This window comes from Mustela putorius, unplaced genomic scaffold (genome assembly GCF_011764305.1).
Source record: "Mustela putorius furo isolate JIRA1106 unplaced genomic scaffold, ASM1176430v1.1 tig00000275_pilon_pilon_pilon, whole genome shotgun sequence".
Taxonomy (NCBI): domain Eukaryota; kingdom Metazoa; phylum Chordata; class Mammalia; order Carnivora; family Mustelidae; genus Mustela; species Mustela putorius.
Window position 1 is genome coordinate 19,191,828 of NW_025421341.1, and position 19,100 is coordinate 19,210,927.

Sequence of the window (19,100 nt, forward strand, 5' to 3'; positions counted from 1 at the left end):
AGTAAATGACAACACAATCAATCTTCTGTTCAATACATAGGAAAAAGATGGAGGAAATGAAACAGAGGAACATGGGGTAGGGGGGAAGAGACAAGTCAACCATAAAACAGACTCTTTACTAAGGAGAACAAACTGAGGGTTGCTGGACAGGAAGTGGTGGGGTGGAGGGGAAGGTGGGTTAAATCTGGTTAAATCTGTGATGGGGTGTAAGAAGGGCACTTGTGATGAGCACCCAGTATTGTAAGCAAATGATGAGTCACTAAATTCTACCCCTGAAACTAATATTACACCATTTGTTAACTAACTTGAATTGAAATAAAAACTTAAAGAAAAGAGAGAGATGGAGGCAGACAACTTACAATAAGAAAAAAAAACTATTAAAAATATCTGGTGACAGAATGGTAAGAAGAAAACACTCAAATATAAAACGGAGAAAAAGGAAAATCTGATAATCAGGGGGGAAAAACTCTGAGCTCCAGTTCTGTAGCACTTTTGCTTACATGTGATGCAACATTTTAAACAAGACAACTGAAGTAGTGTGCTATTTTTAGAGATCCTGAAGATCACCTACAAATGGAAATGATTTATAAAGTAACAAAATTTTGGAAAAGGTTCAAAACAAAAGAAGGAAATGGCTCAGGATCAAGATTCTAATTCAAGATTTCCTGACATTCAGCACATGCTGACAATTTTAGTTGGGATGGTCCCATTAAAGACAAATTTAACTCTTAAATTCCTCTTTTTTGTTTTATGGATTCCTTTCCTTCAAAAATTATTATATGATATTTAAGATATTCCATAGAGATAACCACCTGAATATGATATTTTCTATAGATTATTTACTATCCAAAGTAGGTTCAGTGACTTATTGTATAGATGAAAAGTCACAAGATGACAAGCTTATCTTTCAGTAAACAGGCTTATCTTACCTGCCGATTCTTTCTTTTTTAAAGAGGCATAATTGACATACAACACTATATTAGTTTTAGGAGCAGAACATGATGATTTGATACACACACACACACACACACACACACACACACACACATAGAAATGATCACCACAATGAATCTAGTTACCATCCATCTTCATATGGTTATATACTTTTTTTCTTGTGATGAGAATTTTTAAGATTTATCCTCTGGGTGACTTATAAAAATGTACTACAATATTATTAACTATAATCACCATGCTGTACATTACAACCCCATGACATTTATTTTATAACTGGAAGTTTGTACCTCTTTACCCATGTCATCACCCCCTCAAACCCCCTCCCCTCTGGCAACCATTTTGTTTTCTATATCCATGAGTTTTGTTTAATTTGTTTTTAGGTTCCATATGTAAGTGAATTCATGCAGTATTTGTCTTTCTGACTTATTTTACATAGCAAAACACCCTCAAGGTCCATCCATGTTATCACAAGTTGCAAGATGTCATTCTTTCTTACGATCAAGTTATATATATATATATACATATAGCCTTTGATGGACACAGGTTGTTGCCATATCTTGGCTATTGTAAATAATGCTGCAATGACCTTAGGGTTGCATTTATCTTTCCAAATTTGTGTTTTATTTTCTTTATATAAATAGCCGGAAGTGGAAATCATACATAGTTCTATTTTTAATTCTTTGAGTAATCTCCATACTCCTTTTTATAGTGGCAGCTCCAATTTGCATTCCTACCAATGATGCACAAGGGTTTCTTTTTCTCTATACCTTTTGAGAATAGTCATTCTAACAGATATGATGGGATATCTAATTGGAGTTTTGATTTGCATTTCCCTGATAATTAGTGATCTTTTCCTGTGCCTGTTGGCCAACTGTAGGTCTTCTTCAGAAAAATGTCTACTCAGATTCTCTGCCTTTTTTAAAATCTTTTTTTTTGGCTTTTTGCTGTTGAGTTGTAGGAGTTCTTTATATATTTTGAATATTAACCACTTATTATATATATGATTTGTGAATATTTCTCCCATTCAGTAGGCTGCCTTCTCACTCTGTTGATGATTTCCTTTGCTATGCAGAAGCTTTGTTGGAGGTGGTCCTGCTTGTTTATTTTTGCTTTCATTGCCTTTGCTTTTAAAGTTAGATCCAAAAAATCATTGTCAAGGCCAATGTCAAGGAATTTACCATCTGGTTTTTGTTTGTTTGTTTGGTTGGTTTGGGTTGAGTTTATATTTATAGGTCTTACAATCAAGTCTTTAATACATTTTAAGTTAATTTGTGTGTATAAGATCGTCTAGTTTCTTCTTCTTCTTCTTCTTCTTCTTCTTCTTCTTCTTCTTCTTTTTTTTTTTTTTGCATGTGGTTGGCCAGTTTTCTTAATGCCATTTATTAAAGAGACTATCATTTTCCCATTATATATTTTTGGCTTCTCTGTCATAAATTAGCTGACCATACATGGGTAAGTTCATAACTGGACTCTCTGTTCTGTTCCATTGATCTATGTGTCTGTTTTTATGCCAATACCATAATGTTTTTGATTACTACAGCCTTCTACTACAGCTTGAAATCAGAAAGTATGGATGTCTTCAGCTCTTTCTCAAGATTGCTTTGGCTATTTGAGGTGATTCATGCTCTACACAAGTTTTGGGATTATTTATTCTATTTCTGTGGAAATGTTTTTGGAATTCAATACGTGTGGCATTAAATCTATAAATTGCTTTGATTAATATGAATATCTTAACAATATTAATTCTTCCAATCCATGAGCACAGAATCTTTCCATTTCTTCAATTTCTTATATCTTTTTCAATTTCTTCTGTCAGTGTTTTATAGTTTACATCGTACAGATCTTTCACTTCCTTGACTAAATTTATTCCTAAGCATTTATTATTTTTGATATCATTGTAAGTGATATTATTTTCTTAATTTCTCTAATAGCTTATTGTTAGTATATAGAGATACAACAGATCCTTGCATTCTGATTTTGTACCTGGAAAATGTACTGAATTTATTAGTTCTCAGTTTCTGTGGGTAGTCTTTAGGGTTTTTTATATACAAAATCGTGTCATCTGCAAACTGTGACAGTTTTACTTCCTTTCCAATTTGGATGCCTTTTCTTTTTCTTGTCTAAGTGCTCTGGCTAGGACTTTCAATACTATGCTAAATAAAAGTGGTAGGAGTAAACATCCTTGTCTTGTTGATGATCTTAGAGGAAAGATTTTCAGCTTTTCACCACTGAGTATGATGTTAGGTGTGGGCTTGTCATATATGGCCTTTATTACATTGAGGTACATTCTCTCTATTTCCACATTGTTGAGTTTTTATCATAAATAAATGTCGATTTAGCTAAGGGACATTTTAGGGTCCCTGGATTTTTTCTTTTCTTTCTCTAGGGCTAGCAGAAGAGGAAGTGATGCCTTACGTCTTTCTTGAATTTTACCCAGCATATTCCCCTGGCCTCAGTATAAAGGGCTGGGACCTGCAGTAGAGGCATGTAGGGTATTTTCCATAATGATGATTTCAGCAAGGATGACCTCATCATCACATTCAGGGATATTTTTTTCCCCACAAACCTTAGGGGAGGGCCACCCTCAGCTAAATCCATCTTTGTGCCTTCAGTTTCTCCCTCTAGGGAGCTCAGGAACAGGTGGGCTGAGTTATAAATTTCTGTATATTATATAGACAGGTATGGCTGGCTCCTCACTGTCTCCCTCCTTCTCACGTGAAGGAAATAAAGGAGGAGCCTTCGGCAAGAATGCCCACTTGCCCACAAAATTTGCCCTCCAGACTACTCTGTAGGCATAGGTCCCCACATGAGAAATATGACACTTCAAATCTTCAGCCTTTTTCTAAACTAAGAACTAGTGACAGCCAGGGTACAAGCATATTCCTTGCACCTTCCCTACGTCTAAGAGAATGCAGGGGAAAATTGTAATAAAAGCTGGACCTTCCCTCCAGAGACTTTTTTAGTCCTTTTGTGTTCCATGAGAAGTTGTTTTTTAGGGGAACAGGAGGTCGGAAAAACTGCATTTCAGAAATGCTGTCGTAATGGTTTTTAACACTTTTATTCATCTTACTGGTGCTATTTTGTAGGATAAGGAACAACGCTGACAGGTTTTGTGGGAAATTTTTTAAACACTTTTTTTAAAAATCACAGACTTCTATTTTTATGTTTTAACATTTTCATATATATATATATATATATATATATATATATATATATTTTGTAACTGGAACCACGTAACAAGTATGGGGAAAATTGTGCCTTGTTTCAACAGTTTTGCTAATTTTTAGGCTGAAAGATGAAAGATGCCTAGAGTTTACCTTGTAGTGAATTAAAATCAGTATTTCTCTTTAAAAGGGGGTAGTGCACCTGACTGGCTCAGTCTGTTAAGTGTCTAACTTTTAATTTCTGTTCGGGTCATGATCTCAGGTTGTGAGGTTGAGCCCCAGGTCTGTTGGTCTCAATACCCAATATGGAGCCTGTTTGAGATTCTTCTTCCTTTCCTTCTTCTCTTCCTGTCCCTCCTTCCCATGAGCATGTATGAACTCACATACACACACTCTCAAATAAATAAATAAATAAAGTTGAATTTTGTCGACCTGTTTTGCATCTATATAATTTTTATCCTTCATTTTGTTAATGTGGCACATCACCTTGATTGATTTGTGGATGTTGAATCATCCTTGCATCTCTGGAATAAATCTCAATCATGATGTATGATCCTTTTAATGTATTGTTGAATTCAACTTGTGAACAAACTATGTAAAGAATTCTGTTAGGACTTTTTGTGTCTATGTTCATCAGAGACATTAGCCTGAAATTTTCCTTTTGTTGCAGTGTTTTTGTATAAGTGTAATTCTGCCCTTGTAAAATGAGTTTGGGAGCATTCTCTTCTCTTCAGTGTTCTGGAAGAATTTGAGAAGGATGGGAATTAAATCTTTGAATGTCTGGTAGAATTTAAAAGTTAAGTTGTCTGGTTCTGGACATTTATTTGTTGGGAGGTTTTTTATTATCGAGTCAATCTCCTTACAGGTAACTGGTCTATTCAGATTTTGTATTTCTTCATGATTCGGTCTTGGGAGATTATATGTTTCTAAGAAATTATTTCTTCTAGGTTGTCAAATTGTTCATATATAATTGTTGAAAGTAGTCTTTTAAGATCCTTATCTGTGGTATCACTTGTAACTTCTTTCATGTATTTATTTAAACTGTCTCTCTTCTTGGTTAGTCTAGCTAAATGTTTATTAATTTTGTTTATCTTTTCAAAGAACCAGCTCTTAGTTTCATTGATTTATTCTATTGTCTTTTAAGTCTTATTTCACTTATTTGCACTTTAATCTTTGTTATTTCCTTCCTTCTACTCACTTTAGGCTTCATTTGTTCTTTTTTGTTGTTATTCCTTTAAGTATAAAGATTGTTTCATATTTTCTTGTTGTTGTTGGATTTTTTTGTTTTTTGTTTTTTGAGGTAGGCTTGCATCCTATGAACTTTCCTCTTTGAACTGCTTTTGTACAGATTTCAAACAATAAACTTTTGAGCATCTGTACCTCATAGATTTTGGTACGTTGTATTTCCATTTCATTAGTATCAAGGTATTTTTCTGATTTCTACTTTTATTTCTTTATTGACCCATTGGTTACTCAGTAGCATGTTGTTTAGTCTCCACATACTTGTGATCTTTCCAGTTCTCTTCTTATAATTGATTTCTAGTTTCATACCACTGTGGTCTGAAAGAAATGCTTCATATGATTTCAATCTCAAATTTATTGAGTCTTGTTTTATGGACTAACATACTGTTTATCCTAGAAAATGTTCCATGTGCATTTGAGAGAAATGCATATTCTGGTGCAACTGAATGGAATGTTTTTTATCTATTAAGTCCATCTATCTGCCAGTAAAGGCAGATCCTTCTTTATTGATTTTCTGTCTATATGACCTCTCCATTGATACAAGTGGGGTAATCATGTCCCCTACTATTATTGTATTGCTGTCAATTTCTCCCTGTAGATCTGCTAAAATTTGCTTTATTTAGGTGCTCTTATGTTTGAATACATAAATATTTACAAATATCATATCCTCTTGTTAGATTGACCCCCTTTATCATTAAGTAATGCCCTTCTTTACCTTCATTACAGTCTTTGTTTTAAAGTACACTTTGTTAGGGGCACCTGGGTGGCTCAGTCAGTTAAGCCTCTGCCTTTGGCTCAGCTCATGATCCCAGGGTCCAGGGATTGAGCCCTGCACTGAGCTCCGTGCTCAGAAGGAAATCTGATTCTCCCTATCCCTCTGCCCCTGTTCATGTTCTCTCACTCATTCTCTCGTTCAAATAAATAAATAAAATCTTTTTTAAAAATAAAATAAATTCTACTTTGTCTGAAGTAACTAGAATTACCCCAGCTTTCTTTTTGTTTTCATTTGCATGGAATTTTGTTTTTCTATCCCTTCACTTTGCCTGTGTTTCCTTACATCAGTAGTGAGTATTTTATAGGCAACCTATACAGGAGTCTTGCTTTTTCTTTGTTTTGTTTTTTTATCCATTCAATTACTCTCTGCCTTTGGATTGTAAAATTTAGTTCATTTACATTAAAAGTAATTATTGATAGGTACGTACTTATTGCTATTTTGTTGTTTCCTGGCTGTTTTATAGTTCCTCTCTTTTCCCTTCATCTTCTCTTGCTTTCTTCCCCTCTGGTTTGATTTCTTTAATGCTATGCTTAATTTCTTTTCTCATTATCTTTTGTGTGTCTGCTATCAGTTTTTGTTTGTGGTAATCATGAGGCTCATACATAAGATCCTATCTAAACAACAGTCTATTTTAAGTCAATAGCAACTTACTTTTTTTTAAAGATTTTATTTATTTATTTGACAGAGATCTCAAGAAGGCAGAGAGGCAGGTGGGGGTGGGGGGGAGCAGGCTCCCTGCTGAGCAGAGAGCCCAATGTGGGGCTTGATCCCAGGACCCTGGGATCATGACCTGAGCCAAAGCCAGAGGCTTTAACCCACTGAACCACCCAGGTGCCCCAGCAACTTACTTTTTATGAAGGAGCTGCTCAGCTAGTTTTCAGGTTTTTTTTTCAGAGGAATTATCCCATATGTAGCTGTAGACTCAGTGTGTTCCAGGAGGAGGTGAATTTAGGATCTTGCTAGGCTGCCATCCCGGACCATACCCTCCACCTTCTGCATACCTGCCAATTCTTAAGAAATTATTATAGTGTAATATAACAAGACACAAAACAATTATTCTAAATATTTAATTAGTCCTTTCTTCCTTTTTCCTCAACCATGGTTATAGGAAATCAATAGGTTTCTACTTGATATTCCACTCCCCAAAATACCCAGTTGGTCATCAATTGGCCTTATCTTTTTTGGGGTTATTACTGATAGCTCTTTCTTAGGCTTTTTAAAAATCCTCATTACCTCCCCTACATCTAGATGACTTTCATTTGCCATTTAGACAACCTCCTATTAATACTGCCTTTATTTCTAGGTTACAAAATTTATAAATTTTAATAGTTCTACCTAAAGAAAAAAGTGCCTGGCCAAGAAACATTAGATTGAAAGACTTGCTGCTTAAAAGATTATCCATGAAGTACAGATATTTTGTATATAAAATACTACAAATAGAATCAGTGGGCTTATCAGGGTAGGAAATGATTCAATCATTCAAGGGCTCAAATCCCATTCAGAAAAGAAACTATGTGTATGTTCTGTTGGTAAGTTGCCCAAGACCCACATGACTAATCTTTTTTTTTTTTTTTATCAAGCATTACTATCAAAGGGCCACATTACACCATTTTAAATAAGAGTACTCCCAATTATTTACAAATGGCATAAGTAATCTAAACATACTTTTACTAACTATATGTAAAATGTATAATTATATATGACTACATATAAAAGGTATTCAAATGAATGAGTATCTGGGCACCTGGGTGGCTCAGTGGGTTAAAGCTTCTACCTTCAGCTCAGGTCATGATCCCAGGGTCCAGGGTTCAAGCCCCATATCGGGCTCTCTGCTCTGTGGGGAGTCTGCTTCCTCCTCTCTCTCTGCCTGCCTCTCTGCCTGCCTGTGATCTCTGTCAAATAAATAAGTAAAATCTTTAAAAAAAAAAAAAAGAAAAGAAAAGAAAGGTATAAGTATAGATGGTTAAGACATGGATCCACTGTCTTCACTTTCTTGGGCTGAATACCACAGAGTAATCTGACATAACACTCAACACAATATATGGCAAGTGAAAATGACTTCCTAGGCAGAGGAAGCTCTAAACCAAGTGCCTGCAGATGGGCATAGACAAGAAGGGAGGTGCTGATTCACACCTTGAAACCCCACTCTGAGGGAAAATAATTGCCATCTAAGAATTATTTATTAAAGCAAAGTCACAGGTGATAGCAGAATGAAAACATTTTTCAGCCAAAATATATGCAAACTGTATTTTTTCTCGTGAAGGTGCTGGAGGATATGCTTAATCACAATATAGGTGTAGAGCAGTAAATAGGGACCCTCTCTTCCCCCAATAGGGAAGAGAAGCAAAGGGGTTTCCTACGATCTGGAAAAGCAGGGGAGTCACAAGATAAAAACAGAAGCATTTAGGAGGTATGTTTCCAGGAAAAAACAAGCCAATCCATTACCTAGTTTTGTCTAGGAGAAATATTAAATTGTGAGACTTTTTTCAAAGATTTCAGAAAGTAGTTGAAAGTAGTTGAAAATGTAGACATACATTTATAGTTCAAACCTGTAGACAGAGGTTTAGAAACTGATAAAAAATGTAAGAAGAACAAAAAGGTTTACAAAAAGGAAATGCAATCACTACAAAAAAACATGGAGGAGCAGGGACTATAGTCATCCATAGTCATCATTGTGAACGCCCTGAGAAAAAATTTATCTGTTTGGAATAATTTAGAAAGGAAAGAAGGAATCTTAGAATGGAAAGAAGAAAAAAAAAATCAGATACCATAATAGGAAATCACAGTCGTTTAAAATACATTAATCAAAAGAATGCAGTAACCCATACTTTCTTATATAGAAGGCAAATACCAGTGTAAACTACAAAAAGAGTACAAAATGATTATTTCTGAAGAGAAACTAAGAAAGATGTACAAGAGAGTGAAGCCTTTTAGTCTAAATCTCCTAGCACTATTTCACTTTTTAAACTATGTATACAAATTACTTTTCTATAAAATAGAACATTTCAAAGTATCAACAACTCATTTAAAAAACATTTTTTTATTGGTACGTGGGTGGCTCAGTCAGTTAAGCAGCCATCTTCAGCTCAGGTCATGATCCCAAAGTCCTCGGATAAAGCCCTCCACTGGGCTCCCTGCTCAGTGGACAGCTTGCTTCTCCCTCCCCTTCTGCCTACTGCTCTACTTGTACTCTCCCTGTATCTCTCTGTTAAATAAATAAATAAAAATCTTTAAAAAAAAAAAAAAGCAAACACATTTTTTACCTTAAAAAAAGAAAACTTCCTTTAATGACTATATCTGAATTCGTAGAAAACCAGCATGAATATTAAAATGATGCATTTTTTCCAAAAGGTGGATGAAATAAAGCTGGACAGCTTTAACTAATGTTTAAATTATCTTGAGATTAAATTTGCTAACTTAGCAAATTAAACACTGATAGCAAAAGACTCATTTTCTATTCATGGCTTCAGCAAGCTGCATTTCCTATTTTTGACTTGTCTTCTTAATTAAAAGAAAAAATAAAACTCTCTAATAAAATACTGATAAAGTGTCATTCTTGTGAAAGACAAGAAGTGTCACTCAAGGGGAATCAAAAAATGCTTAGTGAATATCATGGTGAATACTAAGTCATCCCATCCTAAAAATGAGTCCCAGGTGCCCTTCCAAAAAATACTTGATTATGTACAGAGCAAACAATGGTTGCGTCTTCTCCCAAGCAGGTGAGGTAGACTTGTAGAAGTATGTTCTGGCATGGAAAAGCCCAATCGTGTTCAGGTTTTTACCAACACATTCCTCCTGCACAGGTCACAGCTATGACTCACCGAGAACAATGCCTGTGAAATCTTTACTTTCTATTTTACTTCTTTACTTTTTTGACTCTTCTTCTAGAGCTCAAGCCCCTTGAGGGTTGTAGCCATGTCTTATTCACCTTAGTTGTTCCAAGTAAGCAACACAGCTTGATACCCAATAAAAATCCAATGAATCACTGTAAAAATTTGTTAGTAAATCAGTATCAGACTCTGAACCTCTTTTGAAAATGTAAAACCAGATCTTTTTTTTAAAAAAAAAAAAAAAAACAGCGTGCCTGGGTGGTTCAGTGGGTTAAGCCTCTGCCTTCGGCTCTGGTCATGGTCTCAGGGTCCTGGGACGGAGTTCCACATCAGACTCTCTGCTCAGCAGGGAGCCTGCTTCCCCTCCCCCCGCCCGCCTGCCTCTTTTCCTACGTGTAATCTCTGTCAAATAAGTAAAATCTTTTAAAATTAAAAAAAAAAAAAAGACAAAACTCATATGTGCAACTGCTAGTGAATCTTTGCACAGCATTTTGCACCTGGGTGGCTCACTGGGTTAAAGCCTCTGCCTTCAACTCAGGTCATGATCCCAGGGTCCTGGGATCGAGCCCCACATCGGGCTCTCTGCTCATCAAAGAGCCTGCTTCCCTTCCTCTCTCTGCCTGCCTCTCTGTCTACTTGTGATCTCTGTGAAATAAATAAATAAAATCTTTGAAAATAAATAAATTAATAAGAGGATACCTTCTGAAAGTCAATTGCCTACTCTTTGTGCTTCTGTCACATATCTGCAAAAGAAAGGTCAATAGGAAAGAAAAATCTTTAGATTTCATTTATTTTTCAGAATGTATTAATTCCCTTTTAAAATAAACATCGCACTTGCTAATTATTACTTCTACTGTCCAGAAAAATAGTCTGAACTTACTACCAGGTATCAGACTTTAGCTCTCACAGGGCAAGGAAATGATTATTACAATGAGAATAGTGATATTACTGCACCTGCATCATCGTATTCTACTTCAAGTTCCACATGCCTCAGCTTTAAAAATGTAGGTCTTGGGAAATCAGACACATTATATATATTACATGGTCACATTTACACACACACACAGACACACATTCTGCACTGCATTAGGTACCTGAATCGAAATTTCCTAGTTTCACAAGGAAATTTTCAACAATAAATGGTGCCAAGAAGTGCCTTGCAACTGCGGTAAGTACAGACATAAAAATAACCTAGAGGGGCGTCTGGGTGGCTCAGTAGGTTAAAGCCTCTGCTTTTGGCTCAGGTCATGATCTCAGGGTCCTGGGATCGAGCCCCACGTCGGGCTCTCTGCTCAGCGGGGAGCCTGCTTCCTCCGTTCTTTCTGTCTGCCTTTCTGCCTACTTGTGATCTTTGTCTGTCAAATAAATAGATCTTTAAAAAAAAAAAACCTAGAAAGCATTTTCAAATACATTTCTCCTTTCTACACCTTCCCTATCTTGAAGTCTTTCCTTTTTGTTATTTTTGTTATTGTTGTTGTTCTTCCTCCTTTAACTCCCAACTGGGAGGACATGGTCTGCCAGTTGAGAATCATTTCTGTACTGAGCCACAATTATTGACTGGAATGTGTCCTATACTCCTGGCATGCTGTGGGGACAGCAACAAACATATAAAGGTCACCTACATTTTTAAGACATTGTTCAGTTTGGTGATGAATACAGCCTAGCTGATAAACCAACTTCACCAACTGATGTGGCTGCCTGAAACCAAAGTTGAAAAATATTTTAAGACCCTTTTTGGATTCAGAAACAGATGTAGTAATTAGGAAGGTCTGTTGAGGTAGAAGTAGGGGCTGCAACATGATGCCATCTCCCCTTCTAGATGTCATAGGCCAGCCCACTAAGTTCATTCAAGGTAAAGATCACAGGCTCCTTTAACAGCAAACACTTCAATTTACTTGAAGAAGTAATTAGGTTGGGAGGCAGTTTGGCAGGAAGAAAGGAACACATGTGCTTCATCTGGGCCCTGCTAACAATGAGCTATATGATCTAGTTTCTGGGCCAGTTTCCTCATCTTAACACAAGCAAAGTGATCTCTGAGGTCTCTACCAAAAGGTCTAAGATTCCTTTTTTCCTTTTTTTTTTTCTTTCTGTAGTTTCTAACCCACGAGAGCAGGAGTGTTTGAAACTTACATTGAAATCTCATCAACTCATGAAAATCACAGCAATAAATTAAGGTTCATTTTCTAATATTTGTACTTTAAGCATAACCAGAGGCCTTAATTTAAATGGGTAGGGTGTGCCCTGCATTTTGTAGAGATGGTAATGACAGATGGTGACTTAGTTTGACATTTTAAAGAAAACTTCCTCCTTCCCCCAGGAACAAAACTTATCATAACAATATTTATACAGATTTATCTATGATTGAAACATTCCAAATATGAAAGAGCAGGGATTTAGTTAAATTAGTATACATCTTGTTGATAGGCTACCATACCATTATTGGAAATTATACATGAGAATGTTTAATTATATGGGAAAATATGGGAAGTAAAAGTATATTTGGGGTTTAATCCTTTAGGTATAAAAGCTACATGTGTATGAGCTTGAGGAGAAAAAAAAAAAAAAAAAGACAAGAATGTTTTTTCTGGGTTATAGACTAACTCTAGATGTCCAAAGCCAAAGTAAGTGAATAAAAGGTTACATATCTCTAGTGTGGAAGCCAAAGCAGTCCTGGTATCCAAAATAAGTGTATGCATAGGATGAAGCCTAAACAAAACAAAACAAAACAAATGTTAGCTGAATGGGTAGGAGAGGCCACACAGATGGAGACACTTTACTCAGCGATGGAGAGAGAAGTGAAGAGGTGAAAAATTAGTCAGAAAGGCTGGGTCCTAGTTGTTTAAGACTAAACCCAGCAGAAGAAGAGAAATAATAAAGATTAGAGTAGAAATCAATGAAACAGAAATGAAAACAAGAGTAGAACAGATCAACAAAACTAGGAGCTTGTTCTGTGAAAGAATAAATAAGATTGATTAACTCTTGGACAGACTTAACAAAAAGAAGAGAGAAAGGACCCAAATTAATAAACTTATGTATGAAAGAGATCAAAATGAACACCAAAGAAATACAATTAGAAGAACATATTATGAGCAACTATATGCCAACAAATTAGGCGATGTGGAAGGAATGGATGAATCCCTACCAAAACTGAAACAGGAAGAAACTGAAAACCTAAACAGACCTATAACCAGTAAGGTAATTGAAGCAGTCTTCAAAAATTCCCCAACAAACAAGAGTCCAGGGCCAGATGGATTCTTAGGGAAATTCTACCAAATACTTAAAGAAGAACTAATATCTATTCTTCTGAAGTTGTCTCAAAAAATAGAAATGGAAGAAAATCTTCCAAACTATTTCTATGGGGCCAGTATTACCTTGATCTCAAAACTAAGCAAAGACCCTACCAAAAAGGAGAATTACAGACCAATATCCCTAATGAACATGGCTGCAAAAATCCTCACCAAGATACTAGCTAACAGGATTCAACAATACATGAGAAAGATTATTCACCATGACCAAGTAGGATTTATTCCTGGGCTGCAAGGGTGGTTCAAAATCCCTAAATCAATCAGTGAGAGACACTACATAAATAAGAGAAAGGACTAGAACCATATGATCCTGTCAAGAGAGCAGAAAAATCATTTAACAAAGTACAGCATCCGTTCTTGATCAAAACCCTTTACAGTGTAGGGATAGAGGGTACATACCTCAATATCATAAGAGCCATATATGAAAAGCCCACAGCAAATATCATTCTCGACGGGGAAAAACTGAGAGCTTGTCCCCTAAGGTCAGGAACAGGTCATGGATGTCCACGCTCACCACTGCTATTCAACATAGTACTAGAAGTCTTAGCCTCAGCAATCAGACAACAAATAAAAGTCATCAGAATTGGCAAAGAAGTCACACTCTCACTCTTTGCAGATGACATTATACTCTATGTGGAAAACCCAAAGGACTCCACCCCCAAATTGCTAGAACTCATACAGGAATTCAGCAAAGTGGCAGGATATAAAATCGACACACAGAAAGTGGTTGCATTCCTATACACTAACAATGAGACTGAAGAAAGAGAAATTAAGGAGTCAGGCCCATTTACGACCATATCCAAAACCAAAAGATACAGAAAAGGCAAAGGATCTGTACTCAGAAAACTATAGGACACCCATGAAAGAAATTAAGGAAGACACAAAGAAATGAAATAACATTCCATGCTCATGGATTGGAAGAACAAATATTGTTAAAATATCTATGCTACTTAGAGCAATCTATAGACACAATGCAATTCCCATCAAAATACTACCAACTTTTTCACAGAGCTGGAACAAATCATCCAAAAATTTGTATGGGATCAGAAAGGACGCTAAAGAGCCAAAGGAATGTTGAAAAAACAAACAAACAAAGCTGATGGCATCACAATTCCAGACTTCAAGCTCTGTTACAAAGCTGTAATCATCAAGACAGTATGGTACTGGCACAAAAAACAGAAACTTAGATCAATGGAACAGACCTGAAATACTGGAAATGGACCCTTAACTCCATGGTCAACGAATCTTTGACAAGGAGGAAAAAATAGCCAATGGAAAATAGACAGTCTCTTCAACAAATGGTGCTGGGAATTTTGGACAGCCACATGCTGAGGAATGAAACTGGACCATCTCCTTACACCACACACAAAAATAGACTCAAAATGGATGAAAGACCTAAATGTGAGACAGGAATCCATCAAAATACTAGAGGAGAGCACAGGCAGCAATGTCTTTGACCTTGGCCTCAAGAATTTCTTGCTAATTCTAGGAACAGAAAATCAACCACATTCTGGAAAGTAGGACATGCAGAGAAGTGAATCCAAAGCCATGGGAACACAGACTGCAGGGGCAGGGACCAGCTCCTGGCAAGCAGTTGAGCAGCAGAGCACAAAATCATAATTTTTAGAAGTTTGCTCCAGTGAGGGATGTAGCTCCAGAGGCTAAAACAGGGTGGAGCCCTCACAGCAACAATGTAGTCTCAGGACCCATGAGGACACAAAAAGACCAGGGGTGTCTGAGGGTGGCAGAGCTTCCAGGTATCAGAGCAGGGAAGCTGGCTGGAAAGACAGAGCCAAACTATGGGCTCTCAGTTCGGGATTGCCTTAAACTGTGATCCAAGGCACAATCAGACCACTGCTCTTTGAGCAGGGACTCCACAAGCCACAGATCTGGAGACTCCCTTCCTTCCTCCTCCGGGAGGAGAGGCATGGGAGTGGACAGCAGGAATCTGCTGGGTTTGGAGACGCCAAAGGGGCCATGTACCAGAGATAGAAGTGCTCAGTCACAGGATGGGTGAGCTCAGAGTGCGTCCAGAGACCAGGGAGTTGGGAGGGGTTGACTGCTTTTTTCTGAACACTCATTGAGGAGTGGAGGCCCAAGCTCTTGGCTCCTACAGGGCCAGAAATTGGAAGGCCACCATTTTTATTCTCATCCTCTGAAGCTCTGTGGAAAGCATTCAGGGAACAGAAAGCTACCTAGAGTGAACTGGAGCAGATTACTTAGACTGGCCCATGGCAAGGGCGGTGCAATTCCACCTTGGGCAAAGACATTTCAGAAGCACTGCAAACAGGTCTCCTCCTCCAGAAGATCAGCAAGAACATCGGGCCAAGACCAGGTTCCTGGATCAATGAGAACTGCAAAACTCCAGAGCTAGGGGAAAGCAAAACATAGATTTCATGACTTTTTCCTCATGATCCTTTAGTCTTTCAAAGTTGAATTTTTTAATTTTATTTTTCCTTATTCTATTTTTTTAATATTGCCTCTTTCCTATTTTAACATCTTTTTTTTTTTTTTAAGATTTTATTTATTTACTTGACAGACAGAGATCACAAGTAGGCAGAGAGGTAGGCAGAGAGAGAGGAGGAAGCAGGCTCCCCGCTGAGCAGGGAGCCTGATGCGGGGCTCGATCCCAGGACCCTGGAACCATGACCTGAGCCGAAGGCAGAGGCTTTAACCCACTGAGCCACCCAGGTGCCCCCTATTTTAACTATTTATCTTATCAATACCTTTTTAAAAATCGTTTTAAATTTTTCATTGTTATAGTCATCTTTATCCTTTCATTGTATTTAACCTTATTTCTTGTATACATATAGGGTTTCTTCTCTTTAAAATTTTGGGATACAATTTCTTATAATAGATCAAAATACACCCTAAATCTAGCATATAGATTTGTTCTAGCCTCCAGCCTGATCATTCTTTCCTCTTTCTTTCTTTTACAACCAACTTCTTATCAATTCCTTTTTTAGAATCTTTTTTAATTTTCATTATTACATTCATATTCCATCACTTCATCATGTCTACCCTTATTTTTGTATATATTTTTTCATTGTTTAAAATCTGGGGAAATAGTTTCTTCTAACAGAGAAAAATATACCCCAAATCAAGTGTATATAAATTATTATAATATTAACTATATATTATATATAATTATTATATATAAATTACATATTATACTATATATGATATATATGTATAAATATATTTTTTCTTTTTCTTTTTCTTTTTTTCCCCTTACCTCTCGCCCTAGTTCCAGGTTTCTACTGATTTCGCTAGTGTATATTTTTCTGGGGTCATTGCTAACTTTTAGTATTTTGTTCTCTCATTCATCTATTCCTACCTGGATAAAATGACAAGGTGGAAAAAAGAACAAGGGGCAGTACCAATGGCTAGGGACCTAATCAATACAGATATTAGTAATACGTCAGAACTAGAGTTCAGAATGATGATTATCAAGGTGCTAGCTGGGCTAATAAAAAGCATGGAAGATATTAGAGAATCCCTTTCTGGAGAAATAAAATCACTTTCTAGACAAATGAAAGAACTAAAATCTAACCAAGTTGAAATAAAGCTACTAATGAGATGCAATAAAAAATAGAGGCTCTTACTGCTAGAATAAATGAGACAGAGAGGAGAATTAGTGATACAGAAGACAAAATGACAGAGAATAAAGAAGCTAAGTAAAAGAGACATAAACAACTACTGGACTACAAGGGGAGAATTCGAGAGATAAGTGATACCATAAAATGAAAAAATATTAGAATAATTGGGATCCCAGAAAAAGAAGAAAGAGAGAGAGGAAGGTATACTGGAGCAAATGATAGCAGAAAACTTCCCTAATTTGGCAAAGGGAAAAGGCATCAAAATGCAGGAGGCACAGAAAACCCCCCTCAAAAACAATAAAAATAGGTCCACACCATGTCAGGTAACAGTAAAACTTACAAGTCTCACTGACAAAGAGAAAATCCTGAAAGCAGCTCAGAACAATAGGTCTGTAACACACAGCAGTAGAAATTTAGATTGGCAACAGACCTTTCTACAGAGATGTGGTAGGGCAGAAAGGGCTGGCATGATATATTCAGAGCACTAAATGAGAAAAACATGCAGCCAAAAATACTATATCCAACTAGGCTGTCACTGAAAAATGGAAGGAGAAATAAAAAGCTCCCAGAACAAACAAAAATTAAAAGAAATTGCAAACACCAAACCAGCCCTACAGGAAATACTGAAAGGGGTCCTCTAAACAAAGAGAGAGCCTAAAAGAAACAGACCAGAAATGAACAGAGACAATATACAGAGTTAACAGTCACCTTACAGGCAATAAAATGGCACTAAACTCATCTCTTTCAATAGTTATCCTGAATGTAACTGGGCTAAGTGCCCCAATCAGAAGAAACCAGGTATCAGAATGGATTTAAAAGAGAAAACAAAAACCATTGATATGCTGTCTGCCAGAGAGTCACTTTAGACCCAAAGACACCTCCAGATTTAAAGTGAGGAGGTGGAAAACAATTTACCATGTTAATGGACATCAAAAGAAAGCTGGGGTGGCAATTCTTATATCAGATAAACTAGATTTTAAGCCAAAGACTATAATTAGAGATTAGGAAGGACACTGTATCATACTTAAAGGGTCTGTCCAACAAGAAGATCTAACAATCTTAAATATCTATGCCCCAATATGAGAGCAGCCAATTACATAAACCAATTAATAACAATATCAAAGAAACACACATTGACAATAATACAATAATAGTATGGGACTTTAACACCGCCTTCACTGAAATGGACAGGTCATCCAAACAAAAGATCAACAAGGAATTAAAGACCTTAAATGACACACTGGACCAGAAGGATATCACAGATATATTCAGAACATTCCAACCCAGAGCAACAGAATACACATTCTTCTCTAGTGCACATGGAACATTTTCCAGAATAGATCATATCCTGGGTCACAAATCAGGTCTCAATTGATACCAGAAGATTGGGATCCTCCTACCATATTTTCATACACAATGCTCTGAAACTAGAACTCAATCACAAGAGGAAAGCTGGAAATAACTCAAATGCATGGAGGCTAAAGAGCATCCTATTAAAGAATGAATGGGTGGTGCCTGGGTGGCTCAGTGGGTTAAAGCCTCTGCCTTCAGCTCAGGTTGTGATCCCAGGGTCCTGGGATCAAGCCCCACATTGGGCTCTCTGCTCAGCAGGGAGCCTGCTTCCCTTCCTCTCTCTCTCTGCCTGCCTCTCTGCCTACTTGTGATCTCTGTCTGTCAAATAAATAAATAAAATCTTAAAAAAAAAAAAGAAAAGAATGAATGGTTCAACGAGGAAGTTAAAGAAGAATTTAAAAAATTCATGGAAACAAATGAAAATGAAAACGCAACTGCTCAAAATCTTTGGGACACAGCAAAGGCAGTCCTGAGAGGAAAGTATATAGTGATACAAGCCTTTCTCAAGCAACAAGAAAGGTCTTAAGTACACAACCTAACCCTATACTTAAAGGAACTGGAGAAAAAACAGCATTTCATTACTTTTATTTCATCATTTTATGAGGCCAGCATTACCTTGATCCCAAAACCAGACAAAGAGCCTATAGAAAAGGAGAATTATACACCAATATCTTTGAAGAATGCAGATGCAAAAATTCTCACCAAAAGACTAGCCAATAGGGTCCAGCAGTACATTAAAAGGATTAGTCACCACAAACAAGTGGGATTTATTCCTGGGTTACAAGGTTGTTTCAACACCCAAAAATCAATCAATGTGATACAATACATTAATAAAAGAAAGAACAAGAACCATATGATACTCTCAATAAATGATGAAA